The sequence below is a fragment of the Oculina patagonica genome, chromosome 11 (assembly GCF_052425735.1).
Source record: "Oculina patagonica isolate OP01 chromosome 11, crgOcupat, whole genome shotgun sequence".
NCBI classification, from domain to species: Eukaryota; Metazoa; Cnidaria; class Anthozoa; order Scleractinia; family Oculinidae; genus Oculina; species Oculina patagonica.
The window spans coordinates 23,520,534-23,546,728 of record NC_135768.1 but is presented as its reverse complement, the minus strand read 5'-3'; the positions used below and the strand labels follow the sequence as shown (position 1 = coordinate 23,546,728).

The 26,195-nt window shown below is 41.6% G+C and overlaps 2 protein-coding genes and 1 pseudogene across 3 annotated transcripts in view; 1 reads left to right on the top strand and 2 right to left on the bottom strand.

The window, feature by feature from the left end:
- LOC144629868 (uncharacterized) overlaps positions 1–26,195 on the bottom strand; it is a 182,981-nt gene that overhangs the window by 77,925 nt on the left and 78,861 nt on the right. The window lies entirely within an intron of this gene.
- LOC144629866 (uncharacterized) overlaps positions 1–26,195 on the top strand; it is a 123,550-nt gene that overhangs the window by 67,584 nt on the left and 29,771 nt on the right. The window lies entirely within an intron of this gene.
- LOC144630286 (uncharacterized) lies at positions 24,785–25,953 on the bottom strand (annotated as a pseudogene).

Below are 26,195 nucleotides of genomic sequence, written 5' to 3'. Positions count from 1 at the left end.
AGTTATACGATTTGTCAAACCGACCATGACGAAGTCAAAATTATGCATACTTTATACATATTCTTGGTTTGCAACCACGTGACAGGGCGGCCATGTTGGATGACAAAACAATAAAACATGTTTTTGCGGAATTTGCATAATAAAAAAAGTTTAGTTCCCAACGGAGGAGAACGCTTTGTTCCTGTCATCCAACATGGCTGCTGTGACGTCAGCTGCAAACCAGCAATTTGTTTATTTGATGTTGTGGCGTGATGTTATCTCATAATGCTTGCGTGGCAAATCATGTGATTTCTCAGTCTATTGGTTTTCTGCCGTGGGGAGGTACTCTCTATAACGGCCTATACAAGGAGGTTCCGACGGAAAGGGGTACGTTTGCAGGCTGTAGCTATATAAAAATGGTAGAGGTTTCACAATTTGGAGTAAACACTGAAAAGGGGAGGGAAAACTGTCATTTAGGTATTTAAAGGAACCTTTCAAAAAATTTCGAACAGACCCGCTAAAAGGTCGATTCATTTAAGTATTTTGAGGGGTCATTCAAGTGAAAAATTAAGAGAAAATATGCAATATTCCTTCCGTAAGTATGTAAAATATATCGAAGGTATATAAACGTGTTATCTTTTTTGTCAAAAATGGTAAATAAAAGGGTAAGGATTTGGAGCTCTGGACGAACCTTCACATATAAAAAAATTTTGGGGAACCCCGGGGGTTCGCTTTACATCTTACGAAATCAAAATCCAGAAATATTTACTTAATGTCATTATCAATTTATAGTCATTATTTGGTACTGTGATATTGTTATTTACAAACTAAATATGCTCTGTCAAAAGTGTCTCTTGTGGAGCAGGAGCTTTCAACAAGCCAATCTGGGCTTGAGTGGAGGGCCCTTATGATGCTGATGCTACAGATTGACATTATGCATTCATAGATATTTATATGCATGGCTACACATTAATCAAAACGATTCAAAGGCATGCATTTTAAAAAAGCTCATCTTCAAAAAAAGGCCATATTTTTCATCTTTATCGTTTGTCATCCTCTGTAATTTTCCTAACCCAAAGTCACTCAAGTTTATTTTTAGTTTATTTAGTTTTTTCAGTGTTTTTTTTTTTCTACGTTAGAGAACTTTTATTTCACGTTTCGGTCAATTTGAAAGAAACTGGTAGCATCAACAATCCAAGATAATTATTTTTAGGACATTGCACCCTTAATTAATCGATGTAACAGTTTTAACATTTTGAGGTATCTTTTATACTTTTTCGAATACATCAAGTGACCTGGAGTTAATTATGAATGTTCAAAGTTGTTTCAAAGTTGACAGCCTTTCTTTCGAACATTGAGCCGGAATCTCGTAAATAGTCGATGTACTACACAAATCTACAATCCCGGCCGAAAGGGTTGAGACACTGCTAATTTTCACCAATTTTGGTACTACTACTCATGTTTGTCAATCCCCCCTCCCCTATTTCAATGTTGTCAATGTTGTCGTTTTATGAAAACTAAGCCTGGTGAATTGCAAACCCCATAAAACAACATTGAGTGGGGGGAGAGGGGGATAACATGATTTTCACAAGCTTGCTAGGCAAGACATTCGCGAAAAATCTGTGAAATGCGTTTGTCTCAACTGGTTTCGTCCGGGATTGTAGTCCGTTTATATACGTTATTCTAAATATCATTAGCAAGCATTCGTTGAACTCTGATAGAGGGGGGGTCATGGAATAATCAGTCGAAAAAAATATTGTTTTTAAATAACTTTAGAGTCAAGTTTGAGCCTTGTATCAGATAAACCATTTTACCTTCTACCAGAAACCCATAAGGGTTGAAACGTGTAACGCGCGCGCACAGCGTTTGAACATTCATTTTGCTAAGCACCATATTTGGAAGCACGAAGAATTTGTACGCGAATGCTTTATACACGTAATGACACACGCAACATAATTTTTGGTTTTGCGGAAAATTGCTTGAATTTCGACCTAAACACCGTAAATTTCTTACAGAAACTAAAGAAATACATTAAGTGTATCGAAGCGAAGTTCTCCAGACTACTTCAAGAATATGAAACAGGAGAATTTAACCAAATTTAACTTTATTCGATGGTAGTGAAGGAGAGCTTCACATGTATGCTGATGACACAAACATCTACGTCGCGGCCACAAGTCCGGACAAGGTAGCCACCGTGCTAAATTACATCTTACGGAAATTATATCGCTGGTGTTGTCAAAATTTGCTGACGCCACACCCGGGAAAAACAGAATATATGCTGCTATACCGAGGATCATTTACTGGCCCTTTACAAAGCATTAAGCTTGGGGAAAATAACATCAGGCAAGTCACTTCAGCAAGGTGTCTAGGTGTCCAAATAGACAGTGCACTCAAATGGAACATTCATGTCAAAGAACTGTGTAAACGTTTCACCCAGAAACTGAACCTTTTGAGATCATTGTATTTTTTGCCAATTCCTGCGAGAGTAGACTTTTATTTTAAAGTAATTTTACCGTCTGTAATGTACGGTATGATAGTCTGGGGGTCGTGTGGCTCAACACTTTTTAGTGACTTAGAAAAAATCCATGTGCGTGCCGCCAAGATAATTTTCGGCTTAGACTGGTTCACCCCTTCAGAAGACGTACTGCGTCAAGCAAAGTGGATACCATTGAGGCAAATGTACATCCGCAGGGTACTTTGTTTTGTCTTCAAATGTGTATCTGGAGGTGCTCCGGTCCAATTACAACACTTGTGGACGGAGCAGAAGACTAATTACAATCTTAGAAGGAAAAATTGCTTGTCAGTACCAAGACCAAAGACTGACTTTCTCAAAAAGTCGATTACTTATGAAGGGGCCACATTATGGAATTCTTTGAATAACGAGGCCCGCCTTAAAGAATCGTTGGCAAGTTTCAAGGGTGCTTTGAAAGTATTAGGGATTTAGAGGCTGTGTATGTTTGTTTGTTTGGAATGCTTAGTTTGTAGTCTTTATTTGTTATTTAAGGGTTTAGTTAGCTTCAATAGTAATTTGTAAACACGACCACATCAGCTATGCTGCAAAACATTTATCGTGTATAAATAAAAGCTTTTATTATTATTTTTTATTATTATTCAACCAAGCTTGTTCAAAAACAAGATTACGCCATCGAGCGCGAGCTAGCGCGCGCTGTGAATTTAATCCAAACATGGTAATTTTGATTGGTTAGATGTTTCTCGTGATTTTCCAAATATGGTACTAAGTGTAAACGAATGTGCACACGCTTTGTACAATGCGAATCATAGGGAGTTACACGTTTCAACCCTTATGGGTTTCTGCTTCTACCGAGTACTTAGCATGTATGTTTTTCAATCGTTCGGCTTGCATCTTTTATTTCAGTATTTCTATACCTATCAGTTTTTAGTTATCAGATCATAGTGACGTCATTTTCATCACATGATGTTCCCGTGGCTAGTCTTGTGACTCCTTATTCAATTGGTTCTTTTGTTTCTGAGGAAATCAATATTCTAGGCACAAGTAACAATGATATTCATTGTTATAAATAGAATCCTGAAATACCGAGTTTGGATTGTGGTTCTAATTAAACTTGTTCAAGTTTTAACTAGCTAGAAATAGTCAAAATATTATAGTTTGTCCAGTTGCCAAACGTCAAATTGAAAATGGAAGAACATTTATCGTGACTGCTTTTAATGCTAGCGCTTGGAACAGGTTATCCCTCTCCATGCGGAAATTGACCATACTTAATTGTTTTATAATTTAGAATCTTTCGTTAGAAGAGCATTTTAAAGACCAGCAGCTTTCAAAATACTATTTTAGTGCTACCCGTCATTAAATAAAGTCTTTACTTACTAATATCATTATTGTTGCTATCATATATCGGATCCTTTCCGTTCCTTAAACTCACTACCTTTACTTCGTACGAAAAAAGCTTCAGCTCCATCAATTGTCCACTATTCCCATGCAGCTGCTCTTGAGACCTGTTTTCCCATTTGCTTTTTTATTACAATTATAAGCCTGCTTTCATGTGGGTGTTTCCCTTCCTAAGGACCTGTTTACATGATTCCGGAATGACTTCCATTCCGGAAAGAGTTTCGTTCCCAAATAAAGTTCGTTCTGCATTCACATGACAGAGTCGACCGGCTTTTCACATGCGTGGCTTTCGCGCGAGATCAAAAACAAAGATGGCACAGGTTTCGCGCAAACATGTTATTGTGCCCATTAATGGCCACATTTGCAATTTTAGCGAGCAATTAGACCATGAGGCTACTTCTTTGGGCTAAACAGAAAATGCCATTACTTTTTTTCGCTCTGAGTTCAATCTGTGGTCTCCGTGTGCGGTTTCATGAGATGCGGTTTCATCTCGGAACGAAATTCGTTTTGCGTTTACATGATACCAGAATGAAATCTCATTTGTGAACGAAAATTTCATTCCGGAATGAATACCCTAATGAACTCATTCCGGAATAACTTGACTTTCGTCTCGGTATCATGTAAACAGGTACAGGGAAATATATGAGGATGGAATGAACTCGTTCCGGAATGACCGTCATTCCGGAATCATGTTAACAGGCCCTACGAGTATGGCCAATCCAGCGACATTTTCTGCGTCTTACCTGAGACTAATTCCTTTCGTACATGTACCTAACAAAAGCGCTTCTTGCAATAAAGAACAAATTTTCTTCTGGAAAATTAAGATTGTCCGAATAATTTCACAACTCGGGCAATGCTTGCTTAGTAATGATAGCCTTGGTCCTAAGGAGTTGTTCCCATACATCGCCTTTCTTTCTGTCTGTACCAAAGCCACAACTATCAAATTTACTTTAATCTTCAGTGGCGGATCCACTTTGAAGTGCCGCGGGGCCCGGGCCCCCCCTTATTTTTTCGGGTAGAGGAATAGTTATTTCAGTGCAATGGGCGAAAAAGGGAAGTAGCCTTCGAATAAAAAATACCACAACTAGATAAAATTTGACCAGTATTTTGTTAGCATAGCAAAAATGAACATCTAAGATAACCCCTTACCAGTTTTCGTCACAGTAGGTTCCCATTCTGAGGAGAAATAAAACCGCCAAGTTCAGTACTTCCCACCATCCGCTTTTCGACTGCAATAAAAACCCTGTGCCTGATAATGGCTGCGGTCACATCTAGACTGCTAACTATAGTTAAGACGGCGTTAACTATAGTTAGCTATTTCGGTAATGTGACCGCTTCTCTGTTCGCCCTAACTATAGTTAGAAAATTTACGCCTCGCTGATCCAAAACAATACACATTAACTACAGTTATACCCAAGCAGGGTCCATGGGTTAGTCTTAAGTTTACAAACGAAAAACCAATCAGAATGCGACAGTTCTCTTCGCACGTGCGAGATGAACATAAATATGCAAAACAAAGCGCGAAGGGAAGGAAAACAAGAAAAACAACTTGCCAAGAAATTACATATCACCAGTGTTAGCAAAAATAAAGCTTGAATTCTTCGGCTTCTAGCATCCTTACTTCATTTTATTTTCTTCAACGCCGAGATACCGTGCCAAAATAGAAAAAAAAACTAGAGGAACAACTAGACACAAATCAACAACAAGGGCTGTCATTAATTAGTTTAAATTCGAAATTATTCAGAAGCTAATCAGAACTAACTATAGCTAACTGCATTGGTGTGACCGCAAAGACGACCAAAAGCACTAACTATAGTTAGGTATGACGTCACGTAACTTGAGACTAACTTTAGTTACGTCGTAGATGTGACCGCAGCCAATATATTCAAGATAGCTGACTTTGTTTTCGCACTCCATACGGCCAGTTTGCCACTTGGGGATAACAAGTCTCGGGAAACATTAAAACATCATTTTAATAAGAAAACCATTTTCATATTTGAACACTCGCTATGCCCAAGTGGCAAACAGCCCGTGAGGAATTCGAAAGCAAAGTCACCCATCATGAATATATTTTTGAGCATAAAGGTTCTCGATGCAGTCGAAAAGCGGATAGTTAGAAGTACTGAATTTGGCAGCTTTATTTCTCTCCAGAATAGGAACCCACTGTGATGAAAACTGGTAAGGGTTTTTCGTAGATGTTCTTTTTTGCATGCTAAGAATTTTTTCGAAAATAAATGAACGAATACAGGATAGGGGAGCTGAATATAAATTATCAGATTTTACTTGCAAGCGTCATAAAATTGTGCTACTTGTTGCGATGCTTGTGTTTGCTGTAGGTGCCTGATTCCTCACTTTCTTTTTGTAAAGGTTTTGGGGATCATTATCCTTGCAAATGACATATAGTCAGGCTTTAATGCTCCCAACCCATGAGAAACGAGAACACAACAATGATGTGGGGTAAGGGGTTGGGAATGAAGTACTCCAATAGCAGGCCAGTGGAACAAAAAGCCATCAATAAATGAATCACTAATCTGGCTTGGTAAGGGGGGTGAAAGCCCCCTCCTCTCCGGGGATGCAGGTCACAAACCCCTGGGAGAGGTTCCTAATCCTCTTCGGGGCTGCAGTCACAATACCCCGAAAGAGGTCCTTACTCCCTTTCAGGGCTGCAGGTCACAATACCCTGAAAAGGTTCCTACTCCCCCTCAGGGCTGCAGGTCACAATACCCTGAAAGAGGTTCCTAGTCCTAAGGGAGTTTAGACTCATGGTTACCATGGCAACCCACCAAATCTGAGTCTATGGGGCCAAGAGTGCCTGTATGGGAGCACTTCATCCCCACAAATACACAAAGTGTATTCCCCATAGACGAAACAACCCCAACCCTTAAAATAGGTAGTTAATAAACTAATTAAAGGTATCGCTTAACAACTGACAAGAAACCCCGGAAAGAAGGGAGTGTGGGCACTGAACATATCTTTCGTAGCAGTCAGAGGACCACCGCCCAAGTGTTTTTATTAGCCAAGGGGGAAGGCCCACCGAAGCAGAGGTTGTGGCAGCCCCAATTCTATAGCTATGTCCCGCATACTGAGAGGGCTGAAAACCTGACATAGAGAGAAGCTGCCTAGTTTCAGAGGTAAGACCCGCTTTTGTGAGGGGAGCCCCAGACGAGTGCTTAAAAAGTGGACCTGTTGTGGTCCCCCGGTAGGACAAATAGTTTTTCATAGCCGAAACAGGGCAGACACTCTGGTCAGTCTTGCCAATAACAATAGTTTGGCCCGAGCGAAAAGGGTCGGTTTTGGATATTTTTATCCGAACTGACATATGTTCGGGGTTTTGAAAACTAGGAGAAAATTTCACGTCCCCTGGAGACAAGTGGAGTGTACAAGAATAGGGTGAGTTGCAGGTCATTTCTCCCAAGCGGAGGAAACCAAAAAAGGCTAAGGTCATGGCTGCCCATATCATAATAGAGTCATAGTTATTCACGGTAGTTGGGATTGCAAGAAGTTGGAAAAACAATTTCAGGTGATTTATTGTAATAGGGAGTCGAATGCGGGTAGAATCGCCCTGGGAACGCTTGATGACCTGGCAAATCAACTGCAGACGCAAGAATTTCTTAAGGTCCAGGTCATAACCTGAGCAGATATGCAGGTGTCTAACTGCAGCCAAGTAACCTTTAAGGATGAGTGTTTAATTGTTTTGGCTAAATATGCAACATACTGAATAAGAGTCTCTTCATTGGTTGGCAAATGAGTTGACTTGTGTGGACTGTGGAGGGTGCAAAAGTCCAAAAATCTTCGTTCGCCAGATGTATAGGTTTGTTTAGTAGAGGCAGCAACAGAGAGACTTAAGTACTTCTGGATGTCGGCATTCAGATCACCAACATTGCCTGGGGCACGGGACATGGGGCTGGGTCTGCATGAGGGGCCAGTCTGCGAAATCGCTCCATCTGAAATCGAGAGAGGGAATCCGCGATTTCATTCTTCTTGCCTTCAATGTGTTCTGCCCTTGGATAGAAGTTATGTCTTAAAGTAAGGAGGGTAAAATGGCGAACCAGGTCCATAACCCTAGGAATGTGGGATCGTTTGGAGTTAACTATATGAACAACCGATTTGTTGTCGCAATAGAAAACTATTCGCTTGTTAGCGAGCTCGTCCCCCCATAGGTGACATGCGACCACCAAAGCAAATAACTCTTGCCAGGCAATGCTTATACCAGCAGCATTGAGCAGGTGGCGAGTCTCCTACCTACCCTGAAACCATTTTTGACCTAATATCCCACCGTATCCAAGTGTGCCTGAGGTATCAGTATGGAGTGCTAAGGAGTCAGAGTCTAGCCATGAAGTAGGGAGGAAAAACCCGGCCCCATTCCAAGTGTGAATAAACTGTTGCCACATCGTGAGATCCTTGAAGAAACCCTTGTTTGATTTAATGTGGTGGTGAGGTTTAGCAACTTTACGAGTTAGCTCAACCATACGCTGTAGAAAGGGTCTCCCTGGGGGGATAACTCTGCACGCAAAGTTCAAGGTCCCAATAAGTGACTGTAATTCCTTAAGGGTGCATGTCCTTTTTGTTTGGAAGAGGACAAGTGAGGCCTGTATCCGTTCTACCTTATCTGCTGGACACACATATACGTGAGTGGTTTTGGCACAAATCGAGACAACTCGCTCGGCTCGCCCGGGCTCGCCTCGCTCCTTGTCTCGATTAGTGTCCAAAACCACTCACGTATATGTGTGTGTGCAAAAATCGCGAGCGGCACCCAAAATCTCTGCGGGTTGAGCGCTCACAAATCTCAAGCTGAATTGCTGTGCCAGAATTAATTCCTATTGAACAAATGCTTTTTCTTGGTATAACGCCAACATGATTGCTGCAAGTTATTCGCAAGAAGTTTTGCAAGCACTCTTGAAGGAAATTCGTGAATTTGAAAGAAAACCACAAAGAAACGAAACGTTTTTATTGGTCCAATCCGATTTCAACGAATGGCTACGCGTGTGGAAAATGTCCATACCAGAGGGTGGCCATGCCAGCAAAGATCTTTTTGTCTTTCAAAAGAAAACAAAATCAAAGTTCGTTGATTTGGTAAAGAATGAAATAAGAGATTTGAAAAGCGCAAAAGTAAGTTTTGAGATGAAAATAAAGTTTACAAAAGAAAATTTTGAGACTGGTGTAACACAAGAGATGGAACATTATTTTAAAGAAAAAGAACCGCACGTTTTTAACGAACATAATAAACAACAGATAAAACAAGAGTTCGATAGATTTATTGAAAGAGCAAAGGGTCAAATAGAGGCTTGGTCAGAGCGGGGCTCAGGGTGGGTTATTGAAAGAATAATTGCTGCGTACGTGAATGTTGCACGCTATCAGCCATTGAAAGGAGGAACTTACTTACCTCTCCCAGCAAATTTGGCAAACAAGAAAGCAATCATTAACGTACAAAACAGTGATAACGAATGCCTGAAGTGGGCTCTAAGAGCTGCTTTATTCCCACCAAGAGACGGGAAAAACTTGCAAAGAACAAGCAAATATCCGGTTAACGACGGAATTAACTATAAAGGCATCGATTTCCCAACACCTGTAAAACAGATTGACAAGCTGGAGGCGCAAAACAGCAAACTAGCAATAAATGTGTTCGGATGGGAAAACAGTTGTGTGATTGTGCACAGAATAAGCAAAAAAGAAAAAACAATTCCTCGTATAAACCTTATTTTAATTGAGTCTGAAAAAATTCAGCACTATTGTTATGTTAAAAGAGTAAGCGCTTTACTTTTTGATCAGAGCAAAAGGTGTTGTAAAAAACACTTTTGCATGATGTGCTTGACAGGTTTCACAAGATCTGACTTGCTCGAGAACCACGAAAAATATTGCAATGGCATGAACGGCCGGCCGACAAGGATCGTGATGCCGGAAAATGGGAAAAACACCATTTTGTTTACAGGGGTGAAAATGCTGTTGAAGTGTTTTTGAACTGTCTTCAAGTGGAAGAAAAAATAATAAAAAATGATTTGTCAACACCAAAACCACTTTTTATGACTCCAGAAGATTGGGTAAAATTTAAAAATGCAACTGATTGCCATATTTGTGAAGAAAGTTTGATAAAAGATTACTTTTTAGACTCTTTACCTGTGTGGGAAAGTGAAGAAGGTAGCGTATACACTTATGATGGGCAATGGCACAAAAAATGTTATTACAATGCAAAGAAAGAACTAGACAGTTCGATTCTCATTCAGAAAAGATTGATTCTGAAAAGATTGACAGAAGAGGAGCACAAAGAAGCTGCAGAAGAAGAAGATGACTGCTTATGCTGTGGACAACCTTTACTTAGGCGAAACTTTAGAGATGCGGTGAAAGATCATTGCCACATAACAGGCAATTACCGCGGTGCTGCTCACAACTCATGCAATCTAAAAATGAGGATAAAACCAATGACAGACCAAATACCAGTTGTATTTCACAACCTGAGGGGTTATGATGCGCACCATTTAATGCAAGCGATGTCAAAGCTTTCGCAAGAAACACAGAAAGAGGTAAAATGCGTAGCAAACAACATGGAGAAATACATTACATTTTCATTTGGTTGCCTTCGTTTTATTGACAGCCTAAACTTTCTTCAAGGAAGTCTTGATTCACTGGTAAATGCAACTCCAAAAGAGGCATTGAAAATAACAAAAGTTATATCACAAAGAAACAGCGAAAAAAATGAAGAATTTAAAACAAAATCACTAAAAGAAAAAATAAAAGAAATAGAACAAAATGCTGAACTTCTTTACAAAAAAGGCATTTTTCCTTACGAATACATGGACTCATGGGAAAGATTTAATGAGACAAGTTTGCCAGAAAAAGAAAAGTTTTATAGCAAGCTTAACGATGAACACGTAACTGACGAAGAATACGAGCATGCAAATAGTGTGTGGAAAACTTTTGGATGCGAAACTCTTGGAGATTACCACAACCTTTATGTTAAAACGGATGTAACTCTTTTGGCGGATGTTTTTGAGAACTTTCGCAATATATGTAAAGAAAAGTATGAGCTCGATCCAGCACACTATTTTACTTCTCCGGGCCTTTCTTGGGACGCACTCTTGAAAAAGACAGGCGTACAGCTTGAGCTACTGACTGACCCCGAAATGCATCTTTTTGTGGAAAGGGGAATAAGAGGAGGCATTTCAATGGCTAGTTAGAGATACGCAGTGGCAAACAATCCTTACGTTGAGGGATACGACGACAAAAAACCAAAAAAATACATAATGTATCTTGACGCGAACAACCTTTTTGGGTGGGCAATGAGCAAGCCACTTCCAAAAAGTGGTTTTAAATGGAAAAGAGTCATGCCGAGTGAAAAAGAAATAATGAAAAAAAAAAGGAGAATGACAAAACAGGCTGGATATTGGAGGTTGACCTCGAATACCCAGCAGAACTCCATGAATGCCACAACAGCTATCCGTTGGCTCCAGAAAAAAAGAAAATTAACAGGGAAATGTATTCACCTTACCAAAAAAGGATAATAAATGAACTTGAACATGACCCACCTGACACTGAAAAGCTTGTGTTAACACTTGAGGACAAAAGTAATTATGTTGTTCATTATCGAAACTTGCAGTTTTATCTGAAACAAGGAATGAAACTAAAAAAAGTTCACAATGTTATTGAATTCGAACAAGAATGCTGGATGGAGTCATACATTAGGATGAACACAGAATTTAGAAAAATAGCTAAAAACGACTTTGAAAAGAACTTTTACAAGCTAATGAATAACTCGGTTTTTGGAAAAACAATGGAAAACCTGCGTAACCGTGTTGACATAAAAATAGTGCGAAGCAATGAAACAAACAAAATAAGAAAATTGGTTGCCAGTCCGTTGTACTCAAGACATGCAATGTTTTCAAACGACTTGGTCGGGATTGACATGCGCAAAAGCAAGCTTATTCTTAATAAGCCTGTCTACACAGGTATGACTATTCTTGACGTAAGCAAGATACTGATGTACGACTTCTTTTACAACCATCTGAAAAATGTATACGGCCCGCGCTGCGAGCTATTGTATACAGACACAGACAGCCTTTTGCTCGAGATCGAAACAGATGACATTTACGAAGACATGGAATGGAACAAAACTTTGTATGATACAAGCGACTACCCAAAAGAGCATCCACTCCACTCATACGAAAACAAAAAGGTATTGGGAAAAATGAAAGACGAATGCGCAGGAACCCCCATAGCAGAGTGTGTTTGTCTGAGACCGAAAATGTACTCGATAATTACAGAAGACGAAAAAAAAAATATAAAAAAAGCGAAGGGTGTAAAAAAGAGCGTTGTGGAAAAGCAAATAATCCACCAACAGTACAAAGAAACACTTTTTGAAAGAAAGCAGTTATGGCATGGAATGAACATACTTAGAAGCGAGGGTCATGAGATTTACGGAATGCATCTCAACAAGGTCTCGTTGTCGCCTTTTGACTCAAAGCGATGGATAGCGGATGATGGGATACATACAAATGCTTACGGGTATAAGTTAACATAAACAGAACGTTTATAGCTTTTCTGGTGGTAACTGTGTATTTTGAGGAATAACAAGCAATTCTTCACGCACGAAGCCGCGCTTGGGGCCATCGTGCAAGTAGTAAAGAACTGGCTGATTAGGTTTAGTAACAGACCTTTCAATACTGTAGACTTTTAATGACCAAATTGGATCTGTTGCCCCTTTTACGCCGCCTTCTAGCTCGCCAGGTTGGTAGAGATAGCGCACATTAATGAGAGAGGGGAGTCTTTTTTCTTTCTTGCCAACAGGCCTTGTATATTTTGAGGATGGTTTGGACGAAACAGCCTTTTCTTTGATTGCAGCAGCTGTTTTTTTCCAATAAGACTGGTAACTTCGTTGTTCAGAGCGGCAACAACTTCGGGTAGCCTTTTAACCCACGCTGTCGACCGCTGGCCAGATGGCAGGTTCATCTCGACACCGTACTGATAACCAAACAGGCGCTCTGCCAGTGTTTGATTAAAACGTTCAACAATGGCTTGATCTCTGTGAATGTTAACACGCCCGCGTCTTATATAGGTTTTGTGCTTTTCCATTTCTTTGGTAACAGCTCCCATAAATTCGCGCCCGGGGTCAACTTGCAGCATCTGTGGCCATTTCAGTGCACTTCGCCTGTAAATTGTCTGAAAACCTTTTGCAACCTCAGTTGAATCTTTGGAGGTCAAAGGCTCGGCCTCTTTGTAACGGCTGGCAACTTCAACAACAGTCAGCGCGTATTTGTAAACTTTTTGCCCTCGCGGCAGTTTGTCGTGTGGCAGAAAAAGAAGGTCCGCCTGGTGGACCGCGTTTGGAGTAGAAACATCGAATTTTGGGCGAGGAACGTATCGTGGTGCCGGAAGGTAGATCTGCCAAAGGGCCTGCTTAACTAGCCACTTTTTTGCGGCATCTTCGGAAACCTTGGCAGCCTCGGCTAATTTTTTTATCGCTGCAATTCCCTTCTAGTAGCCCTGTGGGCTATAGTAGACTTTCGAGATCTTTGCGTCCATGTGTGTATACAAGAAAAAAGAAAAGTTTAAAGAAACCGGAAGGCAGCGTACCCAAGGGCAAGCGCGCCAGCGCCAACAAACATCAGTTCACCTTGTTTCTGCTGCTCGCTTGGCTGATAAAAATCAGAAAACTTTGGCTCTTTTGTAGGAATCATTTGCTTGTCAGGATGTGCCTGGTTGTAGAGTTTGAAAGCGTAGTCAGTGTTCGTGAAGTTCTGTTTGGCCTGCTCTTTTATTTCCGCGTTGGTTTGTATCCAGTCGAGGAGCTTGGTGCGGTCGCGAGAGTATTTTGCGTAAGCTGCCTGGTAAGCCTCGAGAGCTTTGTCGTGCCTTTCTTTTTCTTTCAAAGCGGCGTCATCTCCACCACCCAAAGCTCGAGCAAGGTAGTTGCCGCCAATGAAAGCAGCAGCGTTCAAGATAGCTCCGCCAGCCATAATCGCGATGCTTGCCATAGTAGAACTTTGTTATTATATTATGCGAATTTATTTTAATTGGTGGGGAGAATTTTCTGGTCCTCGAGATACTGTTTAAGTGCAACGCTGCCAGCCATGACGGCTGTGAACTTTACATAGTTCATAAAACTGCTGCTTGGGTCGGATGTGAAGTTTTCTTTTACAACTTTTTTGGCAGCCCAGCCGATTCCGGCGGCGAGACCTGTAATGGTGGCGGCATCCATGAGTGTTTTCACGAGCTTGTTGTCGGACATGGCGTTTTGATATAAAATAAAAATAAATCTTTAAATTAAAAATAATTTTAATCGAAAAATGCCTCAAGTAGCAAATCCATTGCTTTTGATATTTTATCTTGCCTTGAACGTTCATCTTGCAAAAGTCTCACTTCTTCAAGCATCTTTTTTCTTTCTTCTTCATTTTCTATTTTTTCAGCCTGTGTTTCAAGTTTTTTTAAATCCTCCTCCATTTTTTCAAGAGCAGCTTTTCCCCTGCAATGTTTTTCATATTCTTTTCCAAACATATAACAAAGAAAAAAGGTCAAAAAACTCACTTTCATTTTTGTTTCTTTATAATAAAGAAAAAATAAATGTTTAAAAGAAAAATAATTAATCCATTTTTCTTAAACCAACCTTTCTGGCGACTTTTGGAATAACAGCTTCCTTATCTTGTTCAACTTCAGTGGCGGCTTCATTTGATTGTTCAGGAGGTGTTTCTTTTTTTTCTGGTCTTTTATTTCTTTCGAAAAAAGCTTTTATGTCATCTTTTTTTTGCGTAAGTTGTAACAAGAGTGACACCAATCCCGATCAATGTTTTAATCCATCGGACGGATTCCTCTTTGTGAGCCCTTTGGGCTCAAGCCATTTTGGCTTGTTGGTTGCGGGATTCTAGAGCCCGTTTGGCGCGTGTCTGAAGAACGCGTTGCAACCCTTTCAATACTTTCTGCTGTAACTGGTGTGTCATCAGTTATAAGAGTTGGTGGGGCTTTCCATGTTGAACTTGTTTTTTCGTTGACAAAGGCTTTGATGTCTTCGCGTTTGACATAAGTTGTAATAATTGCAACGGCAATACCAAGCAAAGAGATCAATTGATTTGTGGTGAGACCGCTTAATTGCGGCTGAGCCTCGGTCGGAGCTGGTGCCACGGGCGGAGTTACATTTCGCTTAGCAGATGCAGATTTCTTTTCCTTTTCTTTTGCAATTATTGCAGCAGCCTCGACAGCAGCTTTTTTCTGTGCTTCACGAGCCTGTTTTGTTTTTTCAGCTGCAAGCTTGCCAGCAGCTACTCGCTTTGGATTTTTGGCAGTCTTTGTTGCTGGAGTTGTTGAAGTAACTTGTGAGGGCGAAGCCCTCAAGCCATTTTGTCTGTTCTGAACTTCAGTACTAATTGCTGGCTCGCTTGGGGTTTGTGATTGACTTTGTTGTTCGAGCTCGGCCATTTATAATAAAAAAAAATAATATTTAAATAGAAAAATGCTCAGCAAGATTTTTTGCAAAGCAATTGCTAAGCATTGTTCAGTAATTTCTTAGCATTTTCTTAGCATTGCCCAGAAAAATCTTCAGTAGTTGGTGTTTCTTTGGTTTGCAACTTTGTCGGGACCCCTTGGGTCCCCGCGCCAGGCGCGGCTTCGTTTAAATCAATGTGCTTTGTTGTGATGAGCGCAGCATTTGCAACAGCAAGAAAGCGGCCGCATTTCAAAGCCAGACCGCCTGCCAAAGTGGACAGCTCTTTGCTGATGATGTAGTCGTTTTTGAGTTCCTTCTGATAATCATTGACGTCCTTGATATTTACTGCCATACCAACGACTTTGGTTACAAGAAAAATAAAGCTGTCAATCAAGCTGTCGGTTGTTTTGGCCCCAACGTATGCCTCATATCTCTTTAAGTACTTTTCAACTTCTTTATCTGTCAAGCGCTTCACCTGCTCGTATGTCAGCTGCACACCGATTGCTTCTTTGGCTTTTCCTGTTGAAACAAGGATAGCAAGCTGTTCACGCATTGCAGGAATGTCGAGTCTTTGAATGGATGCCATAGCGCTTTCTGTACTTTCTGGTTCAGCTCCAAGCAGTTCCATTACGGAAGCAAATTCTTGTTCACTTGCAGCGTGGTTCACGCTCTCGGAAGGGGAAGTTGCGAACGGGTCAGTCATTTATTACTCTAAAAAAAATATGTTCAATAAAAAAATTTGTTCCGTAAGGGTGGCGATGAGAAATAACAAGATGCGAAAACTTATTTTTTTTCAGCCTTGAAATGAGTTCTTTGTAATCCTCATAGGTAAGTTCGCCAGCGTAATCCTCAAAAATTGCCTTCGTTGTCTTGGCAGAGGGGGTGTAAAAGAAAACGATTGCCGCCACATTTTCGCGGAATGAGGCGGTTATGCTTGTCATTTTTTGAGTCAGCACCCAAACGCTCAAACCTGTATGGCGAGCAGAGAAAGCAAGATTCACCAACTCCCCTGTTCTTCCCTTTACATCTTTCGAAGCAGCACAGTCGTCGAGGATGATAAGCGTGTTCTCACCCTCAAAAAGAAATCTTGTAAAACTTAACCAAGATTCAACCTCGTGCTGCTCGCAAATGAAAACATAAAAGTGAGGATCTTCCTCAGCAAAGCGATAATAAGTCTTGTTGTGCGCAAAAGTCGGGCAGATGAGCACGATATAGTCAAACTTGCCGCGGAAAGGGCCGCAAAGCTGATTGACCACGTACCTCGATTTTCCTGAGTTCGTTGGTCCAACAATGAGGGCGTTGAAGGGTATATTGCTTGGGTCCATGGCTATATCAATACTCAACACTTTGTAATTCTTTATTTACAATTGAAAATTGAGCATCAGCGATAGCGAAAATGTAGCAATTGACCTTGTCATTGCCTGATCCTGAGGCTGTTCTCTGTATCTCTAAATTAACGCCATCCTTTGTGTTCGCCAAGCGGAGCCCACTGCCATGCATGATGTTGTCGCTCATGGAGCGAAGGTCAATGAAAAGCCCAAACTTTTTTTCTGCATAAAACTTTGTGGCGTTATTAAAGATTTTTTGGTCTGCGTGTTTGCCAAAGAACCTGAGAACTTCCTCCCACATGTCTCTTCCTTCAACGCCCTGACTGTAGACCTTATTTGGAACGCCGTTCACGCTGATTTTTACATTTGTTATGTCAGGGTTAAAGAAAGATTCCGGGTCTCTTGCACCTGCGTTGTGGGGTTCAGCAAAAAGAAGTAGAAGTCCCTTCAAGGAGCGCTTTGGGACGTTAATGCTTTCGTTTATGATCGTATCAGAAGCTTTTTTTACTGTGATCGTTTTGTAATTATGCACATGCTCGTAAAAGAAACTTTTGCCGTTAATGTAAGTGCTTTCTACTTCTCTTGCAAGTTCTTTGTGATAAATAGCCTCGTATTCGAGTTGGATGCCAGTTAGCTCATACCCAAGTTTTGATTGATCTGATCCTCTTACAACCACATTTGGACTGTTTAGTTTTATCTCGAAGACAAGCTCGTCTGCGAGTGCACGCGGATAAAACACACCATGGTCTTTCGAAATCTCGTGATCCAGTGGGATACGATACTTGCTTCCATAAACTTCTGCCAGCTTCTTTTCCGCGTCAACTCCTGAGGTTTTTTTGTCACCAGCGTTTGAACGGATTTTGCATAAATCCTCGGACTGTATACCTTCAAGACACATGTTGCTGCGCTTTTCTACCGGCAGAAAAAGGTCCTCGAAAAGTTTGTAGACGTCGTAAGCGTTCGTATCCTGCAGAGTATTTCCTGCAAACTTGACCACCATCCTTGAGACAAGCGCCCGGGTGACGGTGTTTACGAGAAAGTTGTTGGCATGGCCGCTCACCGTCAAGTTGAACACAAGAGCCAGGGAGCCTGGCACGAGAACGACGCCTTCTTCAAGCTTTGGCACAGCAACTCTCAGAATTTCTTCTGGAGACGCTTTATTCGGGTTAAATGTAACGCGATGTCGCACTCTGTCTGCCTTGAGCGCGTTTGGTATTTTCTCTTCGAACGTTGGTCGGTGTCTTTCGCTCACGACAGCCATTGTATATTAAAATTATAAAAAATATATATTTAAATTAAAAATATATATATTCAATATATCATGGCGGATGAATTTGGTGACACAGTTCCTCTCATGGAACATACAGACAACCGTAATGATGACGGTGGCAAAGATGACGGCAACACTACAGGCGAATTCCAGCCTGTAGGGTGGTCAACTCCCGGATCAAGCGAACAAATACCAATGAGAACTACCACGATGAATAGGCCGGACGAAACAACAACGATGTTTCCTGAAATCCCCGACGCTAGTGCGACAACAACCTTCACTGCTTCGAGTTATCTTGACAAAGAGTTTCCATCAGCTGACAAATCAAAGATTAAATACAAAATAGATGAAAATGGAAGGCTGCAAGTCGGGTTAATTAAACCAGGTAAGCCTTATTATAATTTAACAACCAAAATTCAAGGCAAGGAAGAATACCAGATAAATATAAGACTTCCCAAAGAAGTTTTAAAAGCCCTTGGTCCAAGTCGTCGATTAACTCTTGAAAATGAAATAAGAGGTCTTTCAGAAGGTATCAATAACAACAAAAAAACAGCAGAAGATAACAATGAAAGCCCGGAGGAAAGAAAAAAGCTAAAGAAAGAGCAAAACTACAAATTGAAAGGCGCACTGATCTACAGAAAGAATTAGATCGGTTGAAAAAAGTAGAGTACGAGCCTGTGATTGGGGTAACAATACCTTTACAAGAATTCCAGCAACACGAAACAGAAAGGCAAGAAAGGGAAGATGAAATACGACAAGAAAGACAAGAACAGGAAAATATAGCAAACGACGAAAACAGGCCACAAGCTGAAAGACAACAAGCTCGTGAAAGAGTTGATGCCTTGAATCAAGAAATTAATGAAATAGAAAATGAAAGAGAAGAAGAGATCGAAAGATTGTCTTTAACAGACAAATTAAGAGAAAAGGTAAAAGAGATTTTCAAAAAATATGGCTTCAAAGTCATAGCTGTTTTGCTTGCAGTCGGGACCACTATTGGTGTTATTGTTCACTATCTTTCAAACGGTTTAAAAGATGTAGCAAAAGGTGTTGTTAACGGTCTTCAGACACTTGGCAAAAAAATTGCAGGTATTCTGCCGGGCCTCCTTGGCGCGATTGTCAGTTTTGTGTTTCGAACGGCCGGTCAGGTGATCAGCTTTCTCGGCAAGAATGCTTGGCTTTTGATTGTCGGTGTTGCTATCTTTCTTATCGAGCGAGTTACAAAACGAAGCGAGCGCTAAGCGCTCGAGCTCAAAGAGCTCGGCTGACTGCAAACGCAAAAATAACGGCACCAGCAATAAGGTAGGCCCTGTTTCTTTCGTGTGCTGTATCTTCAGTGTCTGGCTTCTGCGATTCATCTGTTTTTGACACAGTACCCACTGAAGACGTTTGTGGTGCCGGCTCTTTTTTTGCAGCTTTGTGAATCGGGTTTGACGGATGACTTGTTGGTCTATTAACTTTTGATGGTCCACCGCTCATACTTGTTGCGCCCACTTTTTTTGTCGATTTATTAACATCATCATTCACTCCTACTTTCATTCCTCCTACCGCCTGCTTAAGCTGGTTGTTGTAACCAACAACGCTTTCTGTGTTTATCACCATCCGAGCGGGCATCAGCCAGGCACCCGGGCAGACGGCGAGGTTGAGCCGAACCTTGGCCTCATCGATGGCAAGTTGGTATCTTTGAACTGACTTTGCCAGATCTGGTTGCCTTATAGCGTCTTCAACCAACACGAGGAACTCACTTTGCGCTTCCTTTGCACGGCCGCCTGTGCCAAGTATGCTACTTCGAACGTTGACCTGCGAACCGAGAATACAGTAAACAAAAGCCTCTATCGACTGGTTTACTCTCGACAAACCTGCTTGGGTCAACCCTTCCGTGCCGTTAGGACAAAACCAGTCTGCCTGTGCAAATGCAGCGTCATCCGGCTCGATGTATTGAATCAAGTTACCTTTGCTTGCAGTTCCGCCTTCATCCGAAAATTTATCGTAATCAGGGTATTTTGCTCCTGAATTTTTTGGACCAATATTTGTGATCCAGATATAAACGTCACCAAGTCCGTGGTTTGCGCCCCTTGTGAAACGAAAATCGCTTGACGGGTCGACACCGAACTCAGCGCATATTCTTTTATACGAAGCCACGTCGTACTTGTTGTCGAACTGGCTAAACGTTGGGTCGCCTGGCAAGGCGCTTACGCTCTGAATTCCACCCATCTGAAACAATATTCGCCTGATTGTGAAATAAACGTGAAAAAGATAAAAATTACGCACAACCGGCGGCAAGCTGAGAGCTGAGTGCTCTTCATCGAAAATCTCTCGACTTATCCCACTGCCTGTTGTCGCGCACCAGACAGCAAAGTTAAGTTGTTGAGGCCAGTAGCCCATATTAGGGCTAGCAAGCCACCTTTTTGACTCTTTTCCTGATGAATGCTTCAGTTTTGTTTTTTGAAAAATCTCTCTTAATTTGGTTGTGAAATATTGATCTGGTGTGACGTAGATGTTAATTTTGCTGTTAAATATTTTTTTCAAACTCGGTGCGGCTTCGTGAAATCCAACCGCGGGAATTGGCAAAGATGAGCCCTTTGCGCCGCTTGGTGACAGCTGTTGTGGAAAACCTCCAGCGCTTTGCACACCGAGTGCATTTTTCATATCTGTGCTCCAATATCTGCTGTCCGAGCCAAAAACATTTATCAAATGGCCTTGCCCTGCATTGTAATAAATGTCTGCCGTTGCTGTGTGGTTGTAAGCGAATTCAACCTGTGGAACAAATTTTGTTCTTTCAGCGTTTGGATATTTTGCAAGAAAAGGTTTCCACGCCTTGTCTTTCGCCGCTTCAGAAATTTTAGTTGCTTCTGGGGTTTTCATCCACTTCATAAAATCTCTTGTTTTCGCATCCATGGTCCTCTTTTATATTAAACATTTTTTATTTTTATTTAATATAAAAATGGTTGTGCTGACTGTCACCACAAAAGAAAATCCGAACACTGTTTATTTTGACCAGCCTATTCCAAAACTAAGCTATATCCGGCTTTTAAGTTGTTCTCTTTACAACAGCTGGAATAGTTTGGAAAAGGATGGAATAGTTTTTTTATAAACAAGTGAACAAGGAAGAGAAGGCGCGTTATATACGGCAAGGAAACTACTCACTCGATGGCATTGGGAGTATTTTTGAAAAAGGATTTCCAGAGAAAAACATGTTTTCTGTAACAAAAGGCATTACAGGTCGTTCTTTGATAATAAGAGCAAAAGAGCCCAATTTAAAAACTATTGGACTAAATGAAAGTCTTATTAAGTTCTTTAATTTGCCTGGGTTTGAGAATTACGCAAGTATTGAAAAAGAATATTTTGAAACATTTGAGATAAATAATGTTTCAAATCCTAAAAATTACTTTATCGACTGTGACCTTATCGACAAGCAACAAAGCTTGCTTAATGGTAAGCCATCAAGCCTTTTAGCTTGTTTTGACATACGTGGAAAACCGTATGAAAAAGTTTATTACCAAAATACACATCTTAACGTCTTGCGCGACGTTTCTGCTGAAGAAAATGTATCATCTCTGACTCTTTCGATTAGAGATGAGAATGGAAATCCATTCAATTTTAACGGCTCAAATCTTACATATGAGCTGGAATTGAATTAAATTAAATACAAAAATAACTTTTATGTATACGACCATGTCATCTGCTAATGTGCTCCCGAGTGCTCCTGCTTATGGTGTTCACGAAGAAGACAGCGTAAAACACGCGGAAACTCAAACTTTATATCCCGCTTTACCGCAACAGAATGACTTCCGTTTGCAAAAAGCGAATGAAGTTTTGAAATATTTAAGCGAAGAAGTTGACCACTATCGGCTGGTTGCAAAAAAAATACAAGCGAACCAAGACGATTATCAACTACGCTTGCTTCATTGCTGGTGGCGTTTCTGGTGCCCTTTCAGCAGGGGGGGTTGGTGCTGCAATGACAGGGATTGGCTTACCTGCGGCCGTTCCGATTGGCATCGTCGCTGCTACGTTCGGTGCCAGCGCTGCAGTGTTAACCGGTTTTTACAAGAAACTCGAGCCCAAACTTATTAAGCACTGCAAAATCATGGCCCTTGCCATGTCAAAGTTTGATACTGTCAACCGAATTCTTTCCAAATCTCTTGTTGACGGCAAAATAACAGATGCTGAGTTTCAGAGCGTTCTTAATGAGAAAGAGGGTTAAAGATTTCAAAAAGAAATCTTTCGTAAAGGCACACTTCCAAAAGAAAGTAAAAAGCAAAGAAGTCCTGACATTGAACGGCTGAGGAAACAGATAAAAATGGAAGAAATGGAGAAATTAAAAAAACGGATTTCAGCCGAGTCGAAATCAGATTTGAGAAAATAAACACTGGATTTCATCTTAGTGTGCAAAAAAATAAAATAAAGTTGTAGCAAAAAGCGTGAAATTGCGTTACACAGCGTGACATTGTGTAACAAAGAGCGTGATAGTCACGCGTGACGTTGCGTGACAGGTCAAACGAAAGGGCAAAACCCTGGTCGGGGGGTGCTCGTTGGCTGTTTCTTGCCTAGCCCCGGCTAGGACTTTATTCGGCCCCTGACAAGGGGGCTGTCGTTTCCCATTTTACCTCTGGGAGCGAGGTTTGAAATCCCGAGGGATTTCTGAGCACCCCCACGTTATCAGTAGGGCCGAGGCGGGCTCACCCGAGGGGCATCTCCCACTGAAAGGAGTTCCCCTATACCCCGTAACCCACCGTGGCACAAGCCCTCAAACAGGATTCAAATGGACGGCCAATCCATTACCTCCCTAAGGCTTCACCAGTCAGTGAGATAACTATTCTACGGCACGATCGCCTATATATGTTGAGCCGATTTGCCCCGCTTTCACTTGTGGTACCATCTTTGTACCAATAAACACATACGCATGCGCTTTGAAAATCAAGTAAGAAATACTTTTTATATATAACCAGATCGTGCCAAGGTCTTCGGCAAAACTAATGTTGGTTACGTTCAATGCTTTTTTTTTTGTTGCCAGTTATCAAAGAACTTTCTTCTCTTTCTTAAACGAAATAAGACAAACAAATGGATTTTGTTATTGCACAATACAACTTAATATCGGCATTTCGTCCGCTAAATCGCCAATGCTTAATGCTATTTTAGCGGCGCTTCGTTTGCCTTCTATAAATTTGTCTCTTTCTGTGCCATGTATGCTGTTGCCGTAAAGAGTTTATATAAAAGCATGGGTTTTATTTTTATCAAGAAAACTGCCAATGTAAACTAAATTATTGAACTGGCGTTTATGTTAATGATTCCGTCACACAAGATCGCCCACGAATGAAAAACATTATCAATATTATTGCTGCCTTAAATGCGGTTTTCTTTATTTCGCCGAGCTTTTACGCCTGCTTGGCAAAAAATATCAGAAAATTAACACCGTTGAGGCGATGTAAAAAGAAAAACAGAATAAATCACATTCAATTGATGCTGCTACCGTCTTAAAATATTTCACATAAAAAAAAAATAAATTACGCAATGGGGGTTTCCCGTTTCTTGTCAGCAATACACCCACGCAATATAAATAAAGGTCAAAACAATGACTTCCTGTGTTACTGCAATAATTTATGCACTCACCGGAGCGTGCAAGTCTTGTTTAGCTTGTTAAAACGTTTGCGACAACACTGCTGTCTAATTTTTTTAATTTTTCAATCAGCTCGTCTGTTAAAAAGATTGTTATTTGTTTTTCATTTTCTTTAGTTTTTTTGTAGGTTGTAAACGCTTTTCCACGAGATCTTTTCAAGTTTTTCTTTACATTCAAGTTAAGTTCTCCACTTCTTCCTCTTCCCATCTTCGTTTACTCAATAAGAGCATTTGTTCAATAGGAATTAATTCTAGCACAGCAATTCAGCTTGAGATTTGTGAGCGCTCAAGCCGCAGAGATTTTGGGTGCCGCTCGCGATTTTTGCACACACACATATACGTGAGTGGTTTTGGACACTAATCGAGACAAGGAGCGAGGCGAGCCCGGGCGAGCCGAGCGAGTTGTCTCGATTTGTGCCAAAACCACTCACGTATATGTGTGTGCTGGGAGTCTGGCCTCCATCCGGACAGTGTCCAGGATAATTCCCATGAACTCAAGGGTAGTAGAAGGGCCCTCTGTTTTGTTGGCTGCAATGGGGATACCCAGATTGCTAAAGGTCAAAAGCATGCTATTCAAGCTCTGCTGGCATAGCAAATTTAGAGGAGGGGAGAATGAGGCTGGCTCGATGATCAAGAAATCATCGAGGATATGACAGACGAACGAAACCAGGCAATGGTTGAGGAGGATCCACTCTATCGCATTAGACAGTAGATTGAACAGGTAAGGGGCACTTCTCAAGCCAAAGGGAAGAACTTTGTCATAGTAGTAGCTACCCTCCCAGTACATGCCGAAGAGCTCGTAATCTGAAGGCCTGAGAGGGATGAGGCGAAACGCTGACTCGATGTCGGTTTTCGCGAGAAAGCACCCTTGGCCGAGGCTCAAAATCCCTTGGATTGCATTGTCAATTGTTATATACTGAAGGCTGAAATCCTCCTTGGAAATTGAAGAGTTGATACTTGTCTCTCCAGATTTTGGGAAAGATAAGTGAAAGATGGTCCTAAACTTTGAAGAATGCTTTTTGGGAACCAATCCAATGGGTGACACCTGGAAATTGGGGAGGGGTGGGGTGGGGAAAGGACCTGCAACGCGCCCAAGGGCCACTTCCCTGGAAAGGTTTTCTGAAACAATATTAGGTTGGGAAAGGGCAGTGGGCAGATTTCTAGAGAATCTAGCAACACGTCTCCCAGTAAAACCCACATCGGCCCCGTACCTAAGATTGTTACATAACTGTGAGACAAATTCCTGATCCGGATGATTAGTCAATGTTTCCTGAAGTCGTTTTACATTAATAGGGGTCGGGAGGGGGCAAGTAGTGTTCTCACTTTCGATGGGAGGAACCCGCCTTTGCGTTTCCATGGTCACCATCTCTATTCCTCCCCCCTTCCCGCTCTGGTTGCCGCACAGGGTGGGCAGGGCAGTCAACCCGTGGATGCGATCCACCGCATCTGTTGCAGACATGTCTAAAATAACAGGAGTCTCTATTACATGTGCCACTCCTATTGTAGAAGTTGCATGTGCCTCTGTTTGCGCCCCCTGAGACACTTCGCTGGGGTCCGTTAGAAAAAAGCGGATACTCTTCCTTGAGAACCGCTGGCGAGACGGTAAAAATAGTTAACCAGAGTTGAGTGTCGACCACTGACCAATTAAGAGACTTATTTACACTAGCTTTCTGGCGAAACTTAAAATCATAAATGGCCCAGCCTAGCCCTTTGTGCACACGGGCCGCATATCTAATTAAACTAATGTATTGCAAGAGTTCCTGCGATCTTGTTGGAAACTTGTCGATTAGTACACTCATATAGGACGTAAAGGCAGTGGTCCACTGTTCAATGTCGGTGATTGAAGTGGAGGCCGTCGGCTTTGATTTCTTCGACACCTTAACAACGGAATTCTCTAACGATAGGAGAACATTATCATCCTCGTCGTACAGGGACAGATTCTTAGGCAGTAATTTTGAAAGATAAAAAAACTCACCACTCTGGATGTCTTTAATGTATTGCCCTGGGATCTCTTGGAAGGGCGAGGCGAAGCTTACCGGCGCAGTGCTTGTGTGAACTGCCGTTTCAGGCGCTGTGCCAGGCACAAGCGACGCGGGCCGTTGGGCAAGGAGGCTCGACGAAGCATTCACAGCGGCCCTAGCCGCTTCCGTCGCTATCTCCCTGGCAGATTGCTTTACAGTGTCCGCGATTAATTGCTGGATGGTCTGCATCTGGCCGTCTGTAAACTCAGGGCGCTCTTGCCTTTGTGCCGCCGTTGTATCGATGTTTAGAGCTGTTGACTCATGTTCGCTGATGTTTTGCCGAGTTGGTAGTGGACTGTTCAGCTCTCGGAGCCGACGTTCGAGAGTCTTTCGGACTCCTGTTGACTGTATTCCATGTCTAACGCAAAGGGAGCGAAGGTCGGCGATGGATAAGGCTCCAAACGCGGCCGGGTCGATATACATTTGTGTGCTTGGGCGGAAGTCGACCGGCGTGCTCGTGGCGGCATGATTTGCAAGTCCCGAAACGTTAAATTGCCCCACAGGATAGAGATACCGTCTCAGAGAAGAGCGAAGAAAGCAAGGTGAACGTCTGCGAGACTTATTGACAAAAAACCACGTCGTAGAAGAAGACAGATATTAAATACAGTTTGCTTGCTAGCACAGGAATGAATGAACACACTTAACTCGTGTTCGATGCCTTGTGATCGATTGACAGTAAAATACCAGCCAATTCTGATTGGCTCAGCCA